This window comes from Cyprinus carpio, chromosome B19, assembly GCF_018340385.1.
Source record: "Cyprinus carpio isolate SPL01 chromosome B19, ASM1834038v1, whole genome shotgun sequence".
Classification (NCBI taxonomy): Eukaryota; Metazoa; Chordata; class Actinopteri; order Cypriniformes; family Cyprinidae; genus Cyprinus; species Cyprinus carpio.
Window position 1 is genome coordinate 905,172 of NC_056615.1, and position 25,279 is coordinate 930,450.

Sequence of the window (25,279 nt, forward strand, 5' to 3'; positions counted from 1 at the left end):
GACCAAAGTGCTGCACAACATACCAAACAAAACATCCATTGTACAATACAATTTAAAGACTAATAATAAGATGTGAAAAGAAAGCAAAACAAAAATAATAGAATTAAGACTGGAAACATCATGCAATTTAAAACAATGTTTAAGACTAAAAAAATAATAATATTAATTTAATAATTAATATCAAATTACACATATGCCTGAGAAAAAAAAAAAGTTTTAAGAGAAGATTTAAATGCAAAAAGTGTAGGGGAAAGTCTAATAGACAAAGGTAGGGAATTCCAGAGCTTAGGACCAAGAACTGAGAAAGCTCTGTCGCCTTTGGATTTAAGTCGAGATTTTGGAACATTCAATATCATTTGAGTGGAGGATCTGAGTGTTCTCACTGGACAATACGAGTGGAGAAGGTCTGAAATATATGAAGGGGCAAGACCATGAAGTGATTTAAATACAAATACTAAAATCTTAAAATCAACTCTGAATCGAACAGGTAGCCAATGAAGTGATGATAACACAGGTGTAATATGTTCTCTCTTTTTTGTCCCTGTTAAAAAATGCCGCAGCATTCTGTACCAGTTGTAATCGTGAGAGTGAGGACTGATTTATTCCAGCATATAGAGCGTTACAGTAGTCCAGCCTGGTTGAAATAAACGCATGAATAACGGTCTCCAAATCACTAAAGCTTCGAATATTTTTCGGCTTGCAAAGTCCCCTAAGCTGCAGAAAACTGGCTCTAACTACAGAGTTGATTTGTTTATCAAATTTTAATTCAGGATCAAGTGTAACTCCCAGATTTTTTACTTTATCACGAATGCTATCTGGAAGGGGGCCTAAGGTAGAACTTATATTATTTAAAATTTAGTGCTTTAAATTTACTTCTATTTAGTGCTCCTGTAGCTCAAGTGGTAGAGCATTGCGTTAACAAGCGCAAGGTTGGGGGTTCGATCCCCAGGAACACATGATAGGTAGAAATTGATAGCCTGAATGCACTGTAAGTCGCTTTGGATAAAAGCGTCTGCTAAATGCATAAATTTAATTTAATTTTTTTAATTTTAAAAGGTGTGAAGGACCAAACAACATAACATCAGTCTTCTTCTGATTTAATTGAAGGAAATTATTGTCCATCCAAGCCTTAATGTCCTCTAAACAAGCTAGAAGAGAGGAAACTGAATCAGTACCTGATTTTTAATGGAAAATAGAGCTGAGTGTCATCGGCATAAATGTGATATGAAACTTTATGGGCCTCAAAAATGGAACGAAGAGGGAGTAAGTATAAGGAAAATAAGGTTAGAAAGAGTGTTGAGAGATTTGGGACCTGGGGAGTGACAGGAGTTGAGGTTGATGAGAATTCTCCAATTTCCACCAAAAAATTCCTGTTTGCGAGATATGATGCAAACCAATCTAGTGCACCATCACGAATGCCAACTTCAATGTCCAATCTCTTTAACAAGATACGATGATCCACAGTATCAAAAGCCACACTTAAGTCCAATAATAGAAGAATAGTACAGTACCAGAGTCTGCGAATAGTAAGAGGTCATTTACTACCCTCAAAAGTGCAGATTCAGTGCTGTGTTTAGCTCTGAAGCCAGACTGAAAAGGATCCAGAATATTGTTAGAGATTAAATAGGGGGAAATTTGATTTAATACACACTTTTCAAGAACTTTGTGCAAAAATGGAAGTTTCGAAATGGGCCTATAGTTATTAAAATCAGAAGTATCGAGATTATCTTTTTTGAGTAAAGGATGGACCACAGCCTGTTTAAGGCAGAGTGGTACAGAACTCATTTGTAAGGAGCTATTGATAATAGAAAGTAGACTTGGCAACACAGAAGGCAGAACATCCTTTAGTAACTTTGTTGGAATGGCATCAAAAGAGCAAGTGGTTGGATTCATGTTAGAGATAATGCTCAACAGCTCGGAGTGTGAAATAATCTGAAAATTTGAAAAAGCAGAGGGGCAAACATTTGCATATTTATAATTCGGAGTTAAATTACTAAAGATCTGTGCCCTGATTTGAGTAACTTTGCTTATAAAGAAGTTGCAGAACTTCTCACGTAAGTCTGGGCTAGGTTCTGGGCCGGCCATTATAGAAGGGTTTAATACTGAATTTAACATAGAAAACAGTATCTTTGGGCAATGGGAATATTTTGAGATTATGTTAGAGAAGTATTTTGCTCTTTCCAAGGAAACTGCTTCTTGAAAGTCAGACAAGTTACTCTGTAAGATTTGATATGAGATTTGTAATTTGTCCTTCTTCCATTGTCTTTCTGCTCTTCTACATTTTTTTCTTAAGACTTTTATGTCACTATTGAACCATGGTTGATTATTTGATTTCAGTTCTTTGGTTTTATAAGGGGCAATTATGTTTAAAATTTCTAAACATGAAGAATTGAAACAATTTACCAACTCCTCAACATTCTGATTCTGCAATATCATATCACTATGAGCTGGAAGGGCCAAAAAAGCATCCATAAATTGCAAAGCAGTGAAAGGGTTAATAGACCTTGAACCGTAGGTATTGGGCTGGTTTACATGACTAGGACAGGAAATCACACTGTCAAACAAAACTGGCCAGTGATCAGACAACCCAGCATCACTCACAGATATATTACTGATATCAAGGCCTAATGATAAAACTAGATCAAGCGTGTTACCCAGTTTGTGTGTTGGTCCTGATATGTGTTGTGTGAGGTTAAAAGAGTCTAAAAGATGAACGAAATCTCTCACCAGAGGTTTCGAAGGACAACAATAATGTATGTTAAAATCACCAAGAATCAACAACTTGTCAGTACTTGAAACCACATTGGATAGAAAATCTGAAAACTCTCTTAAAAAGTCATTATTAACTTTTGGTGGTCTATAAATCAAAACACAAAGCAATGGGCTAGTAAGTTCTACTTTACACATTAAGACCTCAAAAGTAGTGTAAGCATCCACTGGTAAGATCTTACATTTGAAACAGTCCTTAAAAATGACAGCAACACCTCCACCCCGACTGGAAGTTCTAGGGCAACTATAATAGTTACAGTGTACTGGTGAAAGTTCAGATAAAGGGCTTAAGTCATTTTCTGTAAGCCAGGTTTCAGTGATGAACATGAAGTCCAGAGTGCTTGTTACAAAGAAGTCATTTAACAGAAATGTCTTGTTTGATACTGATCTTGCATTTAACAAGGCCATTTTAATCTCTGGCTGGTTAGGTTCTAAGAGAGCGAAATCGGGACGAGGCATCTCTGGCAACGAGCGAAGTAAGTTGAAGTTCACCCCGCACTGAGATGAATGACGACGCCGCAACAGTCGCTCATTGGACGATATTACAGGAATATTGCCTGGTAATACAGTCATATTTGATCGTGTAAGCCGGGCAAGGTGAGCACCACGGTGCACATAACGTGAGTGACGAAGAATCCCTAGATCTGCACACCGTAAGTAAATGTCTGATGACAAGCAAGTTCCTGACCGATTGTTCAATCGCATGAGTTCAGAGGATGTAAGAGTAATTGCCATACTCGGTAGAGATGAGAAAACATAGACGTATCGTTCACTATTCAAAGAGACGATACTTCTAACAGACAGAAGAAACCAGCAGACGGAGAAAAAGTTCATTTTTGAAGTCCCATTTAGGGATCGTCACTCACTGATAGCCGGGTCCAGGCGTAATTCTGTCGAAAGTAACGATGGAGATCCAGGTGAAAGTCAGGAGATAATAATCCAAAACACACAGGCCATGGGAAACAGGATCCGATGGAGATTTAGCATCGATGAGTCAGAAGACAACCAATACGGCGCAAGATCGCAGACACTCAGATGACAAGGTGAAATGGCAGTGCTGATTCACAACATGTCCAAAACTCCGACAGAGAGTCGAACGAGGCCGACAGGACGCCAAATCGCTGACAACCAGATAACGAGGTGAACAGCAGCGCTGATTCACGAAGACGTCCAAAATCCAGCAGCCCGGCAGCAGCAGTGTAGCAAACTTCCCAGGTCGGCTTTAGCACCAGCTCAGATAGCGATCGAGATAACTCGTTTAATACGAAATACTGGTTATCACAGCTCGAAATCCAAATAAATAAAATAAAATTAATAAAATTAATAAAACAGGTTCGGTGAGCAGCGGCAGACAGTGCGCACAGCGTTTACTCAACCGGAACCGGAAAGTAACCGGTTAGTAAACCATGGTCGCGGCAGCCCTCCTGTTAATCCCTCCTCGTGTGAAGACTTAAGAGTGTAAAGACCATCAACTCTACCGTGCGACTCCACCGGGCAGGGACACCGGCAAGGGCTATAAGTATTGTTTTGATTACTCCTTTTTTTTTACTTCTACTTTTTTCACTTCTATTTCAGTTTTTATAACCAATTATTACTATGTGTTTCCAGATCCCTACTATCACTACCACTCGCAAACCACGCATCACACAATGTAGGCTGCGCAATCCTAACAACCTGCACACTCTGCCTATGTCTGCTAATACACTATCTTTTTCTATTGGTCTCTGGAATTGCCAGTCTGCTGTAAAAAAAGCCGATTTCATTACTTCTATTATTAGTCATTCAAAGCTTAATCTCATGGCCCTGACAGAGACCTGGATCAAACCAGAGGACACTGCTACACCTGCAGCCCTCTCCAATAATTTCTTATTTTCCCACTCCCCGCTGTTTGACTGGAAGAGGTGGAGGTACTGGTCTGCTCATCTTTAATGATTGGAAATTTAATCCTTTACCATCTTTGGGTATCAACAGTTCCTTTGAATCTCATTCTGTTACTGTTACCTACCCTCTTAAAATACATTTTGTAGTTGTCTATTGACCCCCAGGACCACTAGGTAACTTTTTAGATGAATTAGATGTGCTGCTCTCAACCTTTACTGAGGATGGTACTCCCCTAGTTATGCTTGGAGATTTTAACATCCACCTAGATAAAACTCTATCTGCTGACTTCCACACTCTGAGGTATTGCTCTATTCTTTTTCTATTCTATCTGTTTTCTTTTTATTTATTATATTATTTAAAAGCCCTTCCTACGTATACTGTGTTTAGGCTAACTGAGACTTGTTATAGCACTTATATATAATTGCTCTTTTGTTGTTTTTGATTGCTTCCATTGTCCTCATTTGTAAGTCGCTTTGGATAAAAGCGTCTGCTAAATGACTAAATGTAAATGTAATGTAATGTTAAACACACTTTTAAATGTCCGTGCGTTGTAAGGTGTGCATTTTTATTATCTCCCATTTCATATTTTATAGTTATTCAGGGCCGCTGCTGGCCAAATGGGTGCCCAAAGCAGAATTGTATTGCCATGCCCCTCCCCCAAATATTATGAATGTAAATATGGAGCCCCGCCTACCTGTTCCCGAGAGTTATGCCAGTGAGCATTCCTTACCAGATGTTCTATGCATTATCTGCTTTTTCTTTTTGCCGCTGTTCTGTGGCGACCAGAAGCTTTAGCTCGTGTCCTTGTTATTTTGTTTTAAACGTCTTTTAGGGTTTTAATTCCCCTCTGTGGTGTGCTGCTTTAATGTTGTATGTTTTATGAACATTTGCTGAGTATCTGAGGGATGGAAGTCACTTTTTATGCCCTATTTTAAGTGACTGTTTTAAACTTTGTTTGGAGCGACCAGCAGCACACATTCCGATACACCCGTGAATTCCTATTGGGATTACAATGGAGCTATCCTGCTGTGACAGACTTCAACATCAATTCACTGACTGGGAATCTGCCTCTGGAATTACTTATTGGTAGAAACATTAACTTCACAAGACAAGGCCAAACCAGGAAGTGGGGGAAAAGGGGTGGTGTTGAACAGCGAACCAGGAAGCTACTGAGGAAGCTGCTATCCCTTTGCCTTCAGTCATACTGGCTAATATGCGGTCCCTCAGGAATAAGATTGAGGAACTACGGGCAAATGTTTTGCATCTGCGGGACTACAGGGATGCGTGTCTTATGGCTTTCACAGAGACTTGGCTCACTGAGTCGGATTCGGACTCGGCACTGGAGATCAGCGGCTTTGGAGCCCCTCTGCGCCTGGACCGGGACAGTGAGGTGACATAACATAAAACGCTGGGTGGAGGGGTCTGTCTGTATATAAATTTCAGATGGTGCAGCAATTTTACTGTGCGAGAGCGGATTTGTCACCCTGACATTGAACTGTTGTCTGTGTCACTACGGCCGTACTATCTCCCCAGAGAGTTCCCCCAGATTTTTGTGACTGTGGCTTATATCCACCCCAAAGCTGATGCCAAGTCCACCGCGGACATTGTTTTTAAAACCGTAAACAAACTTCAGTCTATCTCCCCAGCCGCTCCTAATTTTATTCTCTGTGATTTTAACCATTGTAACTTAAAGAAAACACTGAACAGCTTTTATCAGTATGTAACATGCCCCACACGTCGTAATAAAACTCTTGATCTGTGCTACGGCTCCATTAAAGGCGCATATACGTCCAAGGTGGGGCCAGCGCTGGGCGCCTCTGACCACAACTCTGTCCACCTTTTACCCGCCTACACCTCGGCATTGAGGAGGGAGAAGCCTGTCAGAAAACAGGTGAAGGTCTGGACTGAGGACAGCTCTTCAGCGCTACAAGCCTGCTTCGAGTGCACAGGCTGGACAGTGTTTCAGGACTCCTGTTCTGATATTGATGAACTTACTGACGTTGTCTGCAGTTACATCTCTTTTTGCAAAGACCCTGTTCTCCCGAGTAGGGAAGTCAAGGTGTATCCAAACAACAAACAGTGGATCTCTAAGGACATTAAAGAATTGCTAATCAAACGAAAAACTGTTTTTAATGAAGGTGATGTGAATGCAGAGAGGGCTGTGAGAAAAGAGATCAGGGCTGAAATTAAAAAAGCTAAATTAAGGTATAAGGAAAAAATTGAGGCAGACTTGAGAAGTAATAATTTAAAGAAAACCTGGAATGGAATGAAAACATTGATTGGGTCTAATGATAAAGCCAACAGAGTTGTCCTGGATGGTTTTTCATCTGATAAACATTTGGCTGATGAATTATTCTCAATTTAACAATTCAGATTTTAATGATGAAATGGAAGGTATCAGGAATATCACACAGGAAGCTCCACCCATTACTGTTGACAGTAGTACTGTGGCTAACATTTTCAGGCACACCAGATCAAAAAGTCCGGGGCCAGATGATATTTGTGGGCAATTATTAAGAACATGTGCTGTAATTTGTCCTTATCACAACAAAGAGTCCCTAGAAGTTGGAAGCATTCTATTATTGTGCCTATAGCCAAGTGCAGCTCCCCAAAATCCTTGAATGATTTTAGACCTGTAGCCTTGACCTCATTGGTTATGAAAAGCTTTGAGAAAATTATCAAAGAGGCTGTCCTACTGCAGGTTGGAGATCAGTTAGATCCACTGCAGTTTGCATACAGGTCTGGCAGGGGCGTGGAGGATGCTGTGATCACACTACTGCACTTTATTTTTAGCCATCTGGATAGAGCAAAGACTCATGTCAGACTTTTATTTGTTGATTTTACTTCTGCTTTTAACACCATTCAGCCCTTTCTGCTCACTGAGAGACTGATTGCGGATTTTAACCTTGATTTGAATTTGGTGGGCTGGTTATTGGATTTTTTAACAGACAGATTCCAGAGTGTGAGGGCCAACAGCACCCTATCTGAAGTCACTTTTACATCCACTGGTTCCCCTCAAGGTTGCTGTCTGTCTCCTCTCCTGTACATCCTGTACACAAACCAGTGTCGCAGTTTGTACCAGGATAGATACATAAGTTTGTTGATGATTCTGTCATTGTCAGCCTGCTATCAGGGGATGAGCGGGACCATGGGCCAGTCCTCAGTGACTTTGTAGAGTGGTGCGATAGTTCCTTTTTACAGCTGAATGTATCTAAAACTAAGGACATGGTCATTGACTTACGCAGGACACCACCTCCCCCTACAGTCACGGTTATTAAAGGCACGGACATTGAGCTCGTGGAGACATACAAATATCTTGGAGTCATTTTAGACAACAAACTGTGTTTTGAACCTTTGGTTGATGCTGTCTCAAAGGAAATCCAACAAAGACTGTACTTCCTTAGGAAAATGAACACTTTTAATGTTTCTTCAGAAATGATGACTCCGTTTTATCGTGCTTTTATTGAATCAGATTTATCTTTTTGTATAGCTGCTTGGTTTGGAAGCCTCTCCCTGACAAATAAAAACAGACTTGGTAGTCTGGTCAAAGTGGCGAGCAAGATTTCCAGGAGAAGTCAGGCTCAACCTGGGGAGTTATACATAAAACAGGTCCAGAGGAAAGCTAGAGTCATAGCTCATTCACAGGATCATCCCCTTAGAACAGAGTTTGAGCTTTTGCCCTCTGAGCGGCGCTGTCGAGTTCCTAGCTGCAGAACAAAGAGGATGCAAATTTCTTTTATTCCGTCAGCTGTGAGGCACCTTAATGGCACTTAGCACTTTATAATAACTTGCACAAGTTGCATTTTTGCACTTGATCGTGTCCTGTATTTTATTTATTTATTTATTTGCACATTATGTACATTGGCCGTTATTGTGAATTCCTTCTCTGCTGGTTGGTCTTTGTTGGTGAGTGTTGTTGTATGTTTATGTGTTTTATGTGGAGCATTTGCTGCAAATCCAATTTCCCCTTGTGGGACAATAATGGTACTTTGACTTTGACTTTTCTCATTGCAGCCCCGAACATTCGAGAAAGAGGAGTCTAAGGTGGATTTTGTTCTCATGCTGCTTTCGGGATGGGCAGCCTTGTGGGGAACGGCAGTGTGGGAGAACCGGGACCCATGCTGCGCTTCGTTCCACGCACTTGCCACGGAGATGAAGAGGGTGTTTGACTGAGCGGTAGCCGGCAAGGAGGCTGCCAGAAGACTCGTGGATCTGGGACAGGGTGACTGTTCCGTTGCGGACTACTCGATCAAATTCCGTACGCTGGCAGGTGAGTGCAAGTGGAACGAGGAGGCGCAGTGGGATATGTTCCTTCATGGGTTGGCCGACCGTGTTCAGAGGGAGATTTATATGCTGGATTTACCTCTGGACTCTGCCTTTACTGTGGCAGCTCTGGACATTTCTTACACTCTTGCCCGGTAAAAGTGCAAGCCCGGTAGTAAAGGTGAGGCTACTATCGGGGTGGGATCTCCGCTGGGAAGTCCTCATCATCTACTCTCCTTCCGGTGAGACTGAGATGGGCCAATGACACCTACCCCTGTCAGGCACTCCTGGACTCCGGAGCGGAGGGTAACTTTATTGATGCACATCTGGCTCACCAGTTAAAACTCCCTATCACGCCTCTCTCCCACCAGATCTCTGTCAAAGCTCTCAATGGTCAAGGAATCCCCAACATCACACTCACTACTGGTCCCATAAACCTCATCACCTCCAGCAATCACACAGAGACTATTCCATTTCTCCTTCTGGACTCCACGGTTGCACCCATTGTTTTAGGCCATCCTTGGCTCGTGAGACATAACCCTCGGATGGATTGGGGCTCTAACTCTGTAACTATGTGGAGCGAGCACTGTCACGAGTCCTGTCTGGTGTCTGCTTGTTCATCTGTGTCTGGTTCTGTGTTTCAGGAGAAGGCAGCGGTTCTGTCAAACGTGCCCGCGGAGTACCTGGACCTGAAGGAGGTGTTCAGTAAGTCTCGCGCTGCTTCTCTTCCTCCGCACCATCCCTATGATGTGCTATAGAGTTATAACCAGGTAAGTCTCTGTCTAAAGGCAAACTTTACTCTCTTTCTATTCCTGAGAGGGAGGCCATGGAGAAATATATTTCTGATTCTCTAGCAACAGGGTTCATCCGACCTTCCTCTTCTCCTGAGGGGACGGGGTTCTTTTTTGTTGGGAAGAAGGATGGTTCTCTGTGACCTTGTATTGACTACCGAGAGCTAAACAACATCACGGTGAAGAATACGTATACTTTGGCGTTGATGTCTTCAGCTTTCGAGAGGTTGCAAGGAGCATCCATTTTCACAAAATTGGATTTACGTAACTCTTATCATTTGGTTCGCATCAGGAAGGTGGATGAATGGAAAACCGCTTTTAACACCCCCAGAGGGCATTTTGAATATTTGGTTATGCCCTTCGGGCTTTCCAATTCCCCAGCGTTTTTTCAGGCACTCGTGAATGAAGTGTTGAGAGACATGGTAGATCAATTCATATGTTTACCTGGATGACTTTTTTTTTTCTTCTCTCCAGGAACAAGTTCAACATGTCAGGTGAGTGCTTCAGAGGTTGCTAGAGAATGGGCTTTTTGTCAAGGTGGAGAAATTCATTTTTCATGCAGTCTGTTTCTTTCCTAGGTTACATCGTCTCTTCTGAGGGAGTGCGCATGGATCCTGACAAGGTTAAGGCTGTGATAGATTGGCCAAGTCCAGATTCCCGTAAGACCCTACAGCGGTTTCTGGGGTTCGCTAAACTTCTATCTGCGTTTCATTTGCAACTTCAGCCAACTAGCCGCACCTCTGACTGCCTTGACCTCCCCCAGAACTATGTTCAGGTGGTCCGATACGGCCGAGGCTGTATTTACCAACCTTAAGAGCCGCTTCTTTTCGGCTCCCATCTTAGTTGCCCCTGATCCCACACGTCAGTTCGTGGTGGAGGTCGACGCATCAGAGGTGGGGGTAGGCGCAGTTCTTTCCCAGCGCGCTTCCTCAGATGACAACATGCATCCTTGCGCGTTTTTCTCCCATCGTCTATCACCTGCCAAACATAACTATGACATTGGTAACAGAATTGTTGGCCGTCAAGTTAGCATTGGAGGAGTGGCGTCATTGGTTAGAAAGGTCAGGGGTACCTTTTATCATCTGCATTGACCATAAGAATCTCAAATATATTAGATCTGCTAAAAGACTCAACTCCAGGCAGGCTCGGTGGGCACTGTTTTTCGGACATTTTGATTTTTCACTCTCGTACCGCCCGAGTCCAAGAACATCAACTCCGATTCCTTATCTCACATTTTGATCCATCCGAACGCCCAGTTGCTCCCGAGTGCATTTTACCCGAGAAAGTAGTTATCTCCACACTCATGTGGGGGGTCGAATTGAAGGTCAAGACGGCCTTAGAAGGGGTAACACCTTCGCCTGGTTGCCCACTGAATCGATTATTTGTTCCGGAGGAGTTACGGTCCGACATTATTCAATGGGGTCATTGCTCCAATGTGGCTTGTCATCCAGGAGTAAGCCGGACTAGCTGCATAGTAAAGCAACGATTCTGGTTGCCATCAATGGCTCACGATATTCATGATTTTCTTTTGGCTTGCTTAGTTTGTGCCAGTGGTAAGACGACTAACCGACCCCCGGACGGGTAACTCCAACCGCTGTCTGTCCCTTCGAGACCCTGGTCCCACATCATGCTAGATTTTGTCACTGCCCTCCCGCCCTCTAATGGCATTATGGTTGTTTTGACCGTAGTGGACCGGTTCTCGAAAGGCGGCACATTTCATTCCCTTGCTCAAATTACCTTCGGCCAAGGAGACAGCGGTTACTGTAATTGATCACGTCTTTCGGTTACATGGCCTCCCAATGGACGTGGTCTCTGACAGGGGTTCCCAATTTGTGTTTAAATTCTGGCAAGAGTTTTGTAAATTATAGGGAGCTATGGTTAGTTTGTCTTCGGGAAATCATCCCCAAAGCAATGGTCAGTCTGAGCGAGCCAACCAAGATTTGGAGAGAGTGTTGCGACGTTTGGTTTCCAAGAATCCTTCATCCTGGAGCCAACAACTCTCTATGGTTCAGTAAGCGCATAACTCGTTACCAGTGTCATCCACGGGCCTCTCTCCGTTTGAGTGTAGTATAGGTTACCAGCTTCCAGTTTTTCCTAGTCTGGAATCTGAAGTTGTGGTCCCCTCCGCTCACACCCTCGTCCAGAGGTACCACCGCACATGGACCAGAGCCTGTGAGACTCTGCCCCAGGTGAGGGCACGCACTAAGGCTAAAGCTGATCGCCACCGATCTAAGCCTCCCGTATACGTCATGGGTTAAAAAGTGTGGCTTTCTACCAAGAACATTCCACTCCGTTCCGTTTCTAAAAAGTTAGCTCCCAAATTTATTGGTCCGTTCCCTGTCACCAAGATTATTACCAAGACTTGTCACCGAGACTCAAACTTCCTCCGGCGTACAGGAGAATTCATCCCGCCTTTCATGTATCAAAAATTAAACCCGTGTTTTTCCCATATTAATCTGCCCTGTCTCTCTTCTTGTGTTTGTCAGATCGCTCACTCCTGTATCACCGCGGGATCTTCACCTCTGTACTCACCTCAGGATCGCCCGTCTCAGTCCCTGTGTCACACTCTCCTGCTGTCTGGTTCCGGACCTGATTCCTGGCTGCCCAGTATTCATCATGTGGCTTTGTTTATTCTCTGGCGTTCTGTGTGAACTTTGTTCATTAAACTTATTGCACTTGCAATTGCTTCCGCTCCTTTTGCCATTACAGAAAGTAGCTGTAACTTAATAAAACCTAGTAAGTATAACAACTAAGTGAATATAACTAAATATATCTAGGTAAGGTAAACTATTTGATTATACAGTGTGCTTGGGTCCTAAAAATTGTGTTAATTTGACTAAATTTGTTATTGTTGACTTCACTCAAAGTTACATGTTGTGTTTCTTTAATAAAGTAAACCATAAAATCAATATGTTATGTAACATTTATAGCTTTAAATTAAGTAATGTGTAAAACTGAATTTAAGTAAAATCTATTTCTTTTAAAGCGCCATATTTGCTGAGGTCAGACATCTGCTTGGGTCCTAAATATTTTTTGTTAATTTGACTAATTTTATTATTATTGACTTTACTCAAAATTACTTGTGTTTCTTTAATAATTAAAATAAACCATAAACTCAATATGTTATGTAAGATTTATAGCTTTAAATTAAGTAATGTGCAAAACTGAGCCAAATCACCTTTGAGTGGTAACAAAACGAGCCAATGGTACACAGTGTACCTTGTTCTGCGGGATTTGCATCGCGAGCTCCGCCCCGCTGTGTGGGTATATGCGGAACAGCGATACCGTACTGGACAGAGCAGTGCCAGGGCTGGGTCTGCCTCCTCCGGGGGCAGCGCTTGCAAGTTCACCACCTGATCTCTAAAAGGAGTGGTGGGAACTTTGGACACATATCCTGGCCAGGGTCTCAAGATAATTTGAGAGTTGGCCGGCCCGAATTCCAGGCACGCTTCGTCAACTGAAAATGTCTGCAGGTCCCCGACCCTCTTATCCGAAGCCAAAGCCGTCAGGAGCGCAGTTTTCAATGATAAAAACTTTAGCTCTACTGAGAGCAAGATTTCAAAGGGAGCCCTCTGCAGTGTGGATAGAACCACTGCGAGGTCCCAAGAGGGAACTTGATGAGGGCAAGGCAGATTGAGCCTCCTGGCCCCTCTCAGGAACCTGATGACCAGATCATGCTTCCCAAGAGACTTACCTTCAACAGGATCATGGTAAGCCAAAATTGCGTCCACATAGACCTTCAGGGTGGAAGGAGACAGCCTTCGCTCCAAACCTTCCTGAAGAAAGGAAAGCACTGACCCAATCGGGCATCTCGAAGTGACGAAGAGGTTCCACTTCAAAGCATAGGCGTGTCTGGTAGACAAGGCCCTAGCTGAAGTTATGGTAGCTACCACCTGAGGAGGCAAGGTACCTAAACCTTCCGTGACCCATCCAGAATCCACACATGTAGGTTCCAAAGTTCGGGACGCAGGTGCCAGAGGGTGCCCCGTCTCTGAGAAAGAAGGTGCTTCTTCAGAGGAATTGGCCAGGGAAGGGCTATTGCGAGGAGTACAAGTTTGTGGAACCAGATATGGCCGGGCCAATAAGGCGAAACCATGAGGCCTGCTCCTCGTTCTCCCTGATCTTGCACAATGTCTGTGCAAGAAGGCTCACTGGGGGAAAGCTGTGCGCTAAGGGTGCTCTCAGTCAGGGAGTAAAACAACTGGCAGTGGGAATTCTCTGGAGAGACAAACAGGTCTACCTGAGCATCTCCAACTGGGGGTGGAGTCTCCATTCCCGGGGGCAAGACTGATGATGTAAAAGCTCATCGGCTGCACGATTGAATCTGCCTGGGATGTGAATGGCACGAAGCGACCTCAGATGCTTCTGACTCTACAAGAGGAAATGGCAAGCAACTTGCGACATGTGACGGGAGTGTAGAGCACCCTGACAGTTGATGTACGCTACGGTTGCAGTGTTGTCCGTACGGACCAGAACGTGCTTGTCCCTCAGCAGGGCCCTGAAGTGGTGCAGAGCAAGCCATACTGCTAGCAACTCAAGGAAATTGACATGCCACTGAAGTCAGGGTCCTGTCCAGGAGCCTGACGCAGCATGCCCATTGCACATGGCACCCCTCCCCATGGCAAAGGCATCTGTTGACACAACAACATATCTGGACACTGCACTGGTTCTAGGGGAACACCAGACGGTAGAAATGAGAGGTCCAACCACGGGGTGAAGGTTTCGGAGGCAGGCCAGAGTGACGGTCACTCTGAGCGTGCCCTGTTGCCATGCCCATCTTGGGACTTGGCCGTGAAGCCAGTGCTGAAGCAGTCTCATATGAAGCAACCCGAGTAGTATGACTGACCGCTGCAGATGCCTTATCCCCTAGGAGCCTCTGAAATAGTTTCAGTGGAACCGCTCTCTTGCCCATGAATTGACTCAGGCAATTAAGCAGTAACTGCGCATGCTCGTTTGTAAGCTGCACGAACATGGCGACCAAGTCTATTTCCATACTGAGAAAAGAGATCCTCTGCACAAGGGAGAGTTTGCTCTTTTCCCAGTTGACCCGAAGACTCAAACGGGCAAGGTGTCTGAGCACCAGATCCCTGTGCTCGCACAACCATGCTCAAGAGTGTGCTAGATTCAGCCAGTCATAGAGGAAGTTGAGGATATGGACACCTTGTTGCCTGAGAGGAGCCTGAGCTCCCTCTGCGACTTTCGTAAAGACACGGGGAGTCAGGGCCAACCCGAATGGGAGAACCTTGTACTGATATGCCTGCCCCTCGAAAGCAAACCAAAGAAACGGTCTGTGTCGAGAAAGAATGGAGACATGAAAGTATGCATCCTTCAGGTCGATCGCTGCAAACCAATCCAATGGACGAATGCATTCGAAAATGCACTTCGGTGTTAACTTCTTGAAAGGAAGAGCTCGGTTCAAGGAATGCAAGTCCAGGATTTGCTGTAACCCACCGCCCTTTGCCAGCAGGGTCACGACCTTCATGCGCATGACAGGAGCATCCTTGCCCACCATCGTTGCACGAACACACCATAACCTGGGGGGGCGGCGGATGAACTAAATCGCGTAGCCAAGCCTGATCGTTCGGATGAGCCAGCGGGATGGGCTGGGAAGGCTCCCAGAAACCGATCCAGTGGGGTCAAAGGAACTACAGGCGTACCCACAGTGGGGCAGCGAGGCAGAACAGACGGCCCCGGAGGTAGAGGAAAAAAGCTCTTTTAATGAAGGTTTGGGTACCACCGGCCACGGGGCCAGTGGCGGAACAAAAAGATAACAAGAACAAAGGATTCTCCCCCGGCCCTCCTCCGGGGTAAAGAGTGGTCCTGCTACCATCTCCTGAAAAGCTGACTTCCCCAAGTCTGGGTCACCCGTCTCAGGAACACCGGGGTGGAGGCTGCTGCTGTCGCCGAGCGGGAGTGGAGGAGAACACAGGGGGGACCCTTGGCAACAAGCTGGCTGAGGTGGCTGAGCTGGCGGCAGTGTGGAGGCAGCAGTGGGCCATCGGGCCAGAGTGTCCTTAATGGCCTCAGACTGTTTCTGAGCGGCAGAGAATTCCTGGGCAAACAACATCCGTACATATGTGTTGTTATTGTCCAAGTGTGTGAGTACAGAGTGTAGCACTTTGCATACTGCATCCTCTGTGCTCCTATTGCTATGGTAGGCAAATTGGTGTGGGTCCAGTGTGGGTGGGAGGCAGTCCTTGAGGTGTGCAAGGACCAGTCACTCAAAGCACTTCATAACAATAGGTGTGAGTGCTATGGGGCATTAGTCATTCAGGCACATCGGGGAGGAGTGTTTCGGCACTGGCACAATGGATCTGGACTTAAAGCATGTTGGCACAGTTGCTTGGGTGAGGGACAGGTTGAAAATGTCTGTGAAGACACCTGCAAGCTGCTCTGCACATGCCCTAAGCACTCATCCAGGAATGCCGTCCGGGCCAGCAGCCTTGCAAGCGTTGATCCAGCTCAATGGAGTGTAAACATTTGTGGAGGTGAGTTTGAGGGGTTGGTGGTCTGCTGAGAGTGTGATCTTGGTGGCCGTCTCCTTGCTGTCGCGGTTGAAGCGAGCATAAAAGTAATTTAGCTTGTCAAGGAAGGAGACGTCTTTAGACCGTATCATAGTACTGAGACTACTCTCAATAGAGTTACAAATGACCTGCTCTTATCATCTGATCGTGGTTGTATCTCTGTATTAGTGCTTCTGTATCTTACTGCTGCTTTCGACACTATTGACCACAACATTCTTTTGAATAGACTAGAAAACTTTGTTGGCATAAGTGGAAGTGCATTAGCGTGGTTCAAATCATACAAACTTATGCTTTACATGTTACCCCTGGGAGATATCATCAGGAAACAATGCAATGCATAGTCGATATAAAAAAAAGAGAAAGAAATGACGAGTAATTTCTTACTGTTTAATTATGAAAAAAACAAAACAAAACAGAGGTGTTAATTATCAGACCTAAAACTACCGCATGTAATAACCTAGAACACTGTCTAAGACTCGATGGCTGCTCTGTCAATTCTTCGTCATCAGTTAGGAACCTAGGTGTACTATTTGATAGCAATCTTTCCTTTGAAAGCCACATTTCTAGCATTTGTAAAACTGCATTTTTCCATCTTAAAAATATATCTAAATTACGACCTATGCTCTCAATGTCAAATGCAGAAACGTTCATTTATGTGTTCATGACTTCAAGGTTAGATTATTGTAATGCTCTATTGGGTGGATGTGCTGTACACTTAATAAACAAACTGCAGTCGGTCCAAAGCGCAGTGGCTAGAGTTTTTACTAGAACCAGGAAGTATGACCAAATTAGTCCAGTTCTGTCAACACTGCAATGGCTCCCTATTAAACACCATATAGATTTTGAAATCTTGCTTATTACTTATAAAGCCCTGAATGGTTTGGCACCTCAGTATTTGAACGAGCTCTTGTTACATTATAGTCCTCCAAGTCCGCTGTGTTCAAAACACAGAATATTAAAATCAGCTGCGGGTGCCAGATCCTTTTCTTATTTAGCACCGAAACTCTGGAATAACCTACCTAACATTGTTCGGGAGGCAGACACACTCTGTCAGTTTAAATCTAGATTAAAGACCCATCTTTTTAACCCAGTTTACACATAACACACTAACACATTTCTTATATTCAAATCCGTTAAAGGAGCTTTAGGATGCATTAATGAGGACAACCAGAACCGGGAACAATTCCCATGACACCTGATGTACTTGCTACATTGTTAGAAAAATGGCATCTATGCTAATATTAGTCTGTTCCTTTCTTATTCCGAGGTCACCATAGCCACCAGATCCAGTCTGTATCCAGATCAGATGATCACTGCCATCATCCGGATCCAGTACGTATCCAGCCCAGATGGTGGATCAGCACCTAAAGATGACCTCTACAGCCCTGAATGTCAGCGGAGACCAGGACAACTAGATGAGCCCCAGAGACAGATCCCCAGTGAAGACCTTGTCATATAGACCGCCACAGGGAAAAGATCACAGGAACCAGATGAGTCCTTTGCACAATGTGACTTTGCTGCCGCCTAGAACTGAACAGCAGGTTTCGTCTGGCCAGAGGAGAACTGCCTAACCGATTGCACAGATACTATTTAAACTGAACTGAGTTGGATGATAATATCACTGAATTCAATGATGAACGGCCTTTAACTGAAAATTGAGTGTTTACTATGGTCATTTTACATTATTGACACACTATTTTCCTATTTAATGCTGTACAGTTGCTTTGACACAATCTGTATTGTTGAAAGCACTATATAAATAAAGGTGACTTGACTTAATAATATAATATTTCATACATATTTCAATAGCTCATTATTTTCAACAAGTGTAAATATTTGTATTAACAAAAAGTTCAACAAGTGAGACATAAACTCAACAATTTACACAGACATTTAATGAATAGAATGTTAATAATCTGTGCCTGAACAAAGGGACTGTATAAATAAAATCTAAACCCATTTTTATTAGAATTTGGAGTCATAAAAAAAAAATCTTTATTGCTTATTATTAACAGAAGACACTGAAGAGATGTCAGGTTATATGTTAATAATGTTTTTTTTTTTTAATAATCTATACTTTAAAATAAAATAAAATAAATAAATAAACATAATAAACTCTGAAACTTTACATCTGAAAACAAAACGAACTTGTCTACGAATGTGCAACAAATGTATTATGCTTTTGGGAAACAATCGTGACAAGCTAGAGTATTTTTTCCAACAATATACGCGTCGCAGCATGGTGGTTAAGCAGTAAATTATGTCGTCGTTCAGTAAACGCTCCCCGGACTAAATAAGGTACGACTTGAGTTAAGATTATTTTAAGAGTTTGTAAAGTTACAGGAACCCCAGCCTTAAATGACTATGATCTTAATTGTGGTCACAGTGTGCTGAAGGAGGGGCTCCGCGTGAATGCCGTCTGAGCTCCCGCCTCCCCTGTAGTCTACAGGTCCGCGGATGACTGGGCTGACACGATAACGCGCCTCATCGCGCTGCAGATGCGCCTTGTTTTTTATCGACCTTTTACGCCATTCTCAATTTATTCATGACGGAAAAAACGACGGGTTAACCTTTGCAGAAGAGGGGAATATGCTGTCTTGCTCTCCCCCGATATCATGTAAGTGAATCGACATGGTAGTAACCGGTTCGCTCTCACATGTTTTCCATTGTACAGTACTTGCTTTTCTCTTTTGTTTTACACCTTCGATAAAAAGTAAGGTATGTATTCTTCTTTAATCCGAGCTATTTAAATGTTAGTCGTTGGGTTTATACTTAGTTCGCGAATGTCATTTCACCATCAAATTTGACTGCATGCTACTGAATCAAACTGAAGCATGTATGTAGAATTGTTTGATTGATCTGTTATTTCAGAACCACGATTTATTTAGGAACGACGTTTGGATGATTATTATGATTATATATATATATATACACACACACACACACATTGAAATATGTTACGATTTTTTTTTTTTTTTTCTGTCAAAACACTATATAGTAACTATTGTTAGTAAAGTAATGTGGCATGGGTATTAGCCACCCCAATGTGACCAACCAACAAACAAATAAATAAATATTTTAAACACCTCTTACATTGTTTAAATAGATCCCATATTAATTTGTACTTGTTTTAAAACAATAACTGGAGTAACTGACATTTTGACAGATAACCATGAATGTTTTTGAAGTTCGGAAGCAAGAGTTTGAGAGGTAAATCGTGTAATAGGCACTGAGAAAGAAAAACATTAAATGCAGTAATACATTAATAACATTTCATGGCATCCTGTTATGTATTTTAAGGCACCTGTATTTGTGCATGCTTTGAAAGAACAACAGCAAAAAAGAAAATGAGACTTTAATGTTAATATCCATTGGTTTTAAGATTTTTTTTTCTTATCAACAAATGGCTTGGTCACTGGAGTTGTCCAGTGGACATCTAAACTAAATTTGGGGGTGGTGAGATTCATATTATTAATACATGTACACTTTTCTCGGGCAAGTGTGTTCACGTAGAACAGGGATCGGCAACCTTTTCGGGCATGACGTGCCATTTTTTATAGAGATATGAGATCGCACTGTGCAAAAAGTAACTCTCAGAAGCTCATAAACTTGTTGTCAGCGCTGCCACAAGACTTTTATTAATCAATACTGAATCGCTATGTTATATTTCTCAGCAACGAGGGAGGTAAAATCGCAGTTTTTTTTTGGGTAGCCTAACTTAGGCTTAAGCTTCATTGTTTATAGAGAGAGACATTTGACACATCTCTCTCTCTCGCTCTAAAATGGGCCATATTTGAGAGAAAAAATCACTGCATAACTTGATATAGCTGTCGTTCATTTAACATTTCTATCGCAAAACATGTCGTTAAAAGTTGACTAATATTAAATGATGTGCAGCTTCATCTTTACCTTCATCAGCTCTCTTTACTGTTAAAATTGATGCTTCGCGCTCTGCTTCTGTGAAGAGTAAACCCCACCTACTGTGATTTGATTGGCCATCTCAGTCATTTCGACATTGAGGAGCACTGTTAGACTGCTAAGTCTTTGATCTGAAGTGCCTAGTATGTGCAGTGGTCGTGCACGCATCCGTAGACTAATGCAACTTAATGCTCACACTTTAATAGTATTTATAGCTCCTAACAGGCTGTGTGACTATGAAATGTTATTGCCTCAAAATGTACGTCAGTATGCAGTTTTCCCTATTGCTCGCGTCCCAGCGATTATCCCTCTGCGTGACACTGCTGGCACGCTTGCCGTAGGTTGCCAACCCCTGACATAGAGGTTTTCAAGGGCCATTGTGAATAAATCTAGCTTGAAATTAAAAGAGACAATATAGTCACGTTGTTTTGGATACATTTTATTCTTATCCAAAACAATGTGAACATCACGGAGTGCCGAACACTCTCAAGCACTGTATGTTTCATTCATACTCAAAGCCAGAGGGTGCTCTCGTACAGAAAGTCCAAAATGGACTCATATGATAGAAGTAACTTTTGACACCAGGAAATCCCTAAAATGGACAATGGCCACCTGCTATCACTGAATTACAAGCATAAACCTGCTGACTGACCTGACTGAGGACGATGGCGAATGATTTGCAGATCCTGAGCACCACTGACAAACATCTAATCTTGTAAAATGTGTGGTAAGTATATCTTACCTCGCTCTCTTTAACGTTGAACTGACGCTTCGCACTCTGCTTCTGTGAAGAGTAAACCCCACCTACTGTGATTTGATTGGTCATCTCAGTCATTTTGACATTGAGGAGCACTGTTAGACTTGATCTGACTGACCTGACTGACCTGACTGAGGACGATGGCGAATGATTTGCAGATCCTGAGCACCACTGACAAACATCTAATCTTGTAAAATGTGTGGTAAGTATTGCCGCTCCATTCATAAGTATGTGCGATCGAGAATCTCGAAAGTGAAAGTGAAACTAAAAAGCGATCATGCTTTTAAATAGTTTTAAGTGTAGGTAATAATAGTGGATCTCTGATTGAAGGAATTTATATACAGTATAATTACCCACTGAGAAATTATTAAGATATGTATTTTCCTCCCATCTCATATTAAGTCCCTTTAGGGGTTCCGTATACACACTGTAAAAATTACTCAGGGGGTGTTACATACAACCAATTAATAAATCAGTTAAATTTTACTTAAGTATATTAGTTTTAAGTACATAAAATGGGTAAATTCTACTTACACTACCTATTTGTTTACATTAATAACTGCAACACAAAATAAATAAATAAATAAATAAAGTAATATGTACAAATAGATACAGATACAAATATTAGCTCTGGCACCTCAAAGTGCGCATGCATGATCCTACAGCTGAGGAGGACCCACCCTGATAACAAACAACCATTGAATCAATGGAAAAAATTGTTAATTTGTCAATGTTAATTGCATTGAATCAACATCACTTTTGCACCCGCAATTAATGTTGAAAAAATGTTGACATTTCAACAAACCACCATTACTGTGATCAGCGTTTGCTTTAGTTGGGCTCTTGGCTTTTGGTACTTTAATGTTACATTTCCATTACATTTTCAATACATTTGTTGAAGCAATGAAAACTAAGCTCTATTGGGATCAGATGATGGTGGTTGTAATCATTGTGAGGTTATTTAAATAATTGCTCACAAGTGTGTTTTGTTTTTATTTGTGAAATGTGAATAATGTGTGGTACTACAGTGTGAGATTAAAGCAGTGATATGGCTATCATACTTCAATGAATTACCAGAAAATGCTAAAAGAAAAAAAAATGTGTTAAATTGCTGAATTAATTAGAAATCAAGAATCAGCGTATGAAAATCAACAATGGTGACAATTAACAAAATAAAATTTTATGATGAAATGCATGCTGGGTTTCCTGCATAAATGCTTCCTGAATAAATAATGTGTAATTATCCCTATAGGTTAATTATATTATGAATAATAATTTAGTAGATGAACTATTGCCTGCTAAAAAATAGTTAATATTATTAATATTCAATTACAGTATTTATAGGTAATTAGTTGTGAGCAAGCGGCAGATTCAAACTAAACAGACATTTAAAGAGCACCTATCATGGAATTTTGAAATTTACCTTTCATGTAGTGTGTAACATAGATCTAAGTGAACAAAAACATCCTGCAAAGTTTGAAATATGACAGTGGACCGTATATAAAGTTATTGTCTTTCAAAAGTAAGAGTCGACTCTGAGTCATTTTTATGAATCGTTAGAAGACCGAAGCTTTTTCTCTGACTAGATGACGTCAACTTGTCAAGTTATTTGAATACGATACGCCCACTTATTGCGCTCCAAGACGCCAGTGAAAACTAGAAAACATCATGGCGACGAGACGCTGTGTTCTGAAGTGCGACTCAAAAGCAAACTTTTTTCATCTGCCCAAGGATGAGCATTTGAAGACTAAGTGTCTACAATTCATATATACAACTGTACCACAGAAGTATAGTTCGAGCCTTGTGCTTTGTTCGCGCCATTTTGAAGAAGATTGCTTTACCAACTTAAATGCAATCAAACTTGGATTCGCGAGCCGGCTGATATTGAAGAAAGGTTCAGTTCCAAGTGTATTTGCATCAGCTTCCTCCTCCGTATCACAACCTGTAAGTGTTATTAATAATTGTTGCTTTTACGTTTTATGTAGCATGCTTAATAATTGTTTGGTTTGTTGTGTAAGCACTGTTTAGCTTCTAGGTCTTCAATGACAATTGTATTGAGATATGTGAATTGTTTGTCGTTGTGTTGTCTGATCAGTATTTTAAAGTTGCAAATTGTTTCTGTGTAGTTGTAGCCCCAGTTAAATAACTATTACTATGTTATTTTTTTATATATGCTTTCTATCTTTTCAAAGGTAAAGCACAATATTACTGTCTTACTGAAGTAGTTCTAAAAATTCGCAGGGAACCTAAGAATATGTTGATTATTGTAGACTGACGTTGTTCTAATTACTTTGTTTAATAATAAAGAATGTAGTGTAGCACACAGACTTTATAATAATTGTGAAACTGCTGTTTATTGTGCTGCACTGGCAGTTACAGGGTTAATGCGGGAGAGATGAGTGATTTCGGCTGGTGCTCCTGTGATACAACTGTTCTGCATTCTGATTAAAAGTTAAGACTAAGCGTCTTTTGTCTTTCGTTCTTCAAACATTACAGTAGACATATTTTGGTTTACAAACTGTATTGTTTAATTAGTTAGTCACGTTAGCACTCGGCTAACGTATCCACCTAGTGTTCACAGTTTAGCAGCTAAACTTTAGCTGTGGGCACGATTCGCTTGCATAAGTGTTTTTGTATTTTATGTCATTATAAGAACGGATTGATTATATTATTGTTTTATGTAAAGGTGCTTTGTCAATGGTAGCGCTGGCTAACTGGCTCATGGACTCATCTCTGTGCCAATCACAACAGGCTTGTCCATCTGACCAATCAGAGCAGAGTAGGCTTGAGGAAGGAAGGGGCTTGCTCCGAACTTGCTTGAAACAAATCATTTCCTAATCATTGGCAAATTACTGTAATATTAAATGTATATTCTGAGAAAATTACAATGTTTTCTGACCTTAGATGCATTTAAACCTGATGTAGGGGACTCCAATACAATATTGGGACACTTTAAAATACCATATGACCTGCTCTTTAATGGAAACGATGCAGTCAAACCACCTATTACACAACATTTCGCAATAAAATAATTAAGACGAAAAAAATTTAAAACCTTACCAGTTCATATGTTCTCTTATAATCCACTACAGCGTAATAAACAATCGTAGCCAAATGGCAGCAGCTGGGTTTGTATGAAACGAGAGCGAGTCCACGATACCAGGATGACATAATTAAACAATTGTACACCATTTTGAATCGAGTTTTAATATTTTATTTGCTAAACAAACGCAAAGCTTTAACCAAAAACAAAAAAAGTTCAAGCAAGATAACAGCGCCGACTGCTGTTACCCGGATGAGCCTGTGTTATTAGCATTTACAGGTTGTTATCCAGGGATAACATACCTCGGAATGTCACGACTGACCAATCAGAATCAAGTATTCCACAGAGCCGTGTAATAAGCAGTGTTATCTTTATTTGGGAATCAAATATCTTGTGGCTCCACATGAATTTAATTTGGTGGGAAAGGGGCCAAAATGGCTCTTTTGATGTTGAAGGTTGCAGACCTCTGGTTTAACTTAATGAAATTGTGACACCTATTTCCATGCATTTGAACTGATTTATTTGAACTTAAATTAATTCCTCTGATGAGTAAAATTTGTGCTAATTTAATGAGATCACACCAATTTCATTTGACATATTCTGTGAATGTTCCCTGCACATAATTCACTCTTGTTTATCCAATCAGTGCTGTTGCTGTTCAGATTGGTGCCCTTGCAGAGATGCGTGCAGTTTTCTGCATTTTTCTGAAAATGGAAATGCCTGTTGGAGTTTAAGTTTTTAATCTTCTGTTATTTTGAGGATTTAAAAGACTTTATACATTATAAAATTAGTTTTATTATTATTATTATTATTATTATTTTTTTTTTACCATTGTGGTGAAGAGTAGAGCTTGTGCGTAACTATGAAGGGCGGTACAAACCCTGATTCATTCTGGCACTCTCACACACTTTCATTCTCCTTTTGCATACATTTTTTTTTAATATACTTAAGTTTTACTTTCACATACATGCATTTTTACTGTCACACACTTATATTCTCCATTCACATACATACATTTCTAATGTCACACGCTTACATTCTCCATTCACATACATGCATTTGTACTCTCACACACTAACATTCTCCATTCACATACATACATTTCTACTTTCTCTCACACACATACATTCTCCTTTCACAAACATACATTTCTGCTTTCACACACATACATTCTCCTTTCACATGCATATATTTCTACCTTTTTTCCCCGTTTTTTGGTATCCATTACTTCCTGCTTAAGCAGGAAGTCACTCTCAGACCAGGAAATACATGTGCAAGACTTGCTCACCTCTTCCTCACAATTTTACAGTGATGCTATTCAAAGTCATCCTGT

The 25,279-nt window shown here is 41.6% G+C and overlaps 1 protein-coding gene across 1 annotated transcript in view; it reads left to right on the top strand.

The window, feature by feature from the left end:
- The first annotated feature begins 18,619 nt into the window (after positions 1–18,619).
- LOC122140611 (CMP-N-acetylneuraminate-beta-galactosamide-alpha-2,3-sialyltransferase 1-like) overlaps positions 18,620–25,279 on the top strand; it is a 132,856-nt gene continuing 126,196 nt past the window's right edge. The window contains exon 1 of the mRNA XM_042744791.1: positions 18,620–18,845. The gene's annotated coding sequence lies outside the window, so the exon portion shown is untranslated. The remainder of the gene's footprint in view (positions 18,846–25,279) is intronic.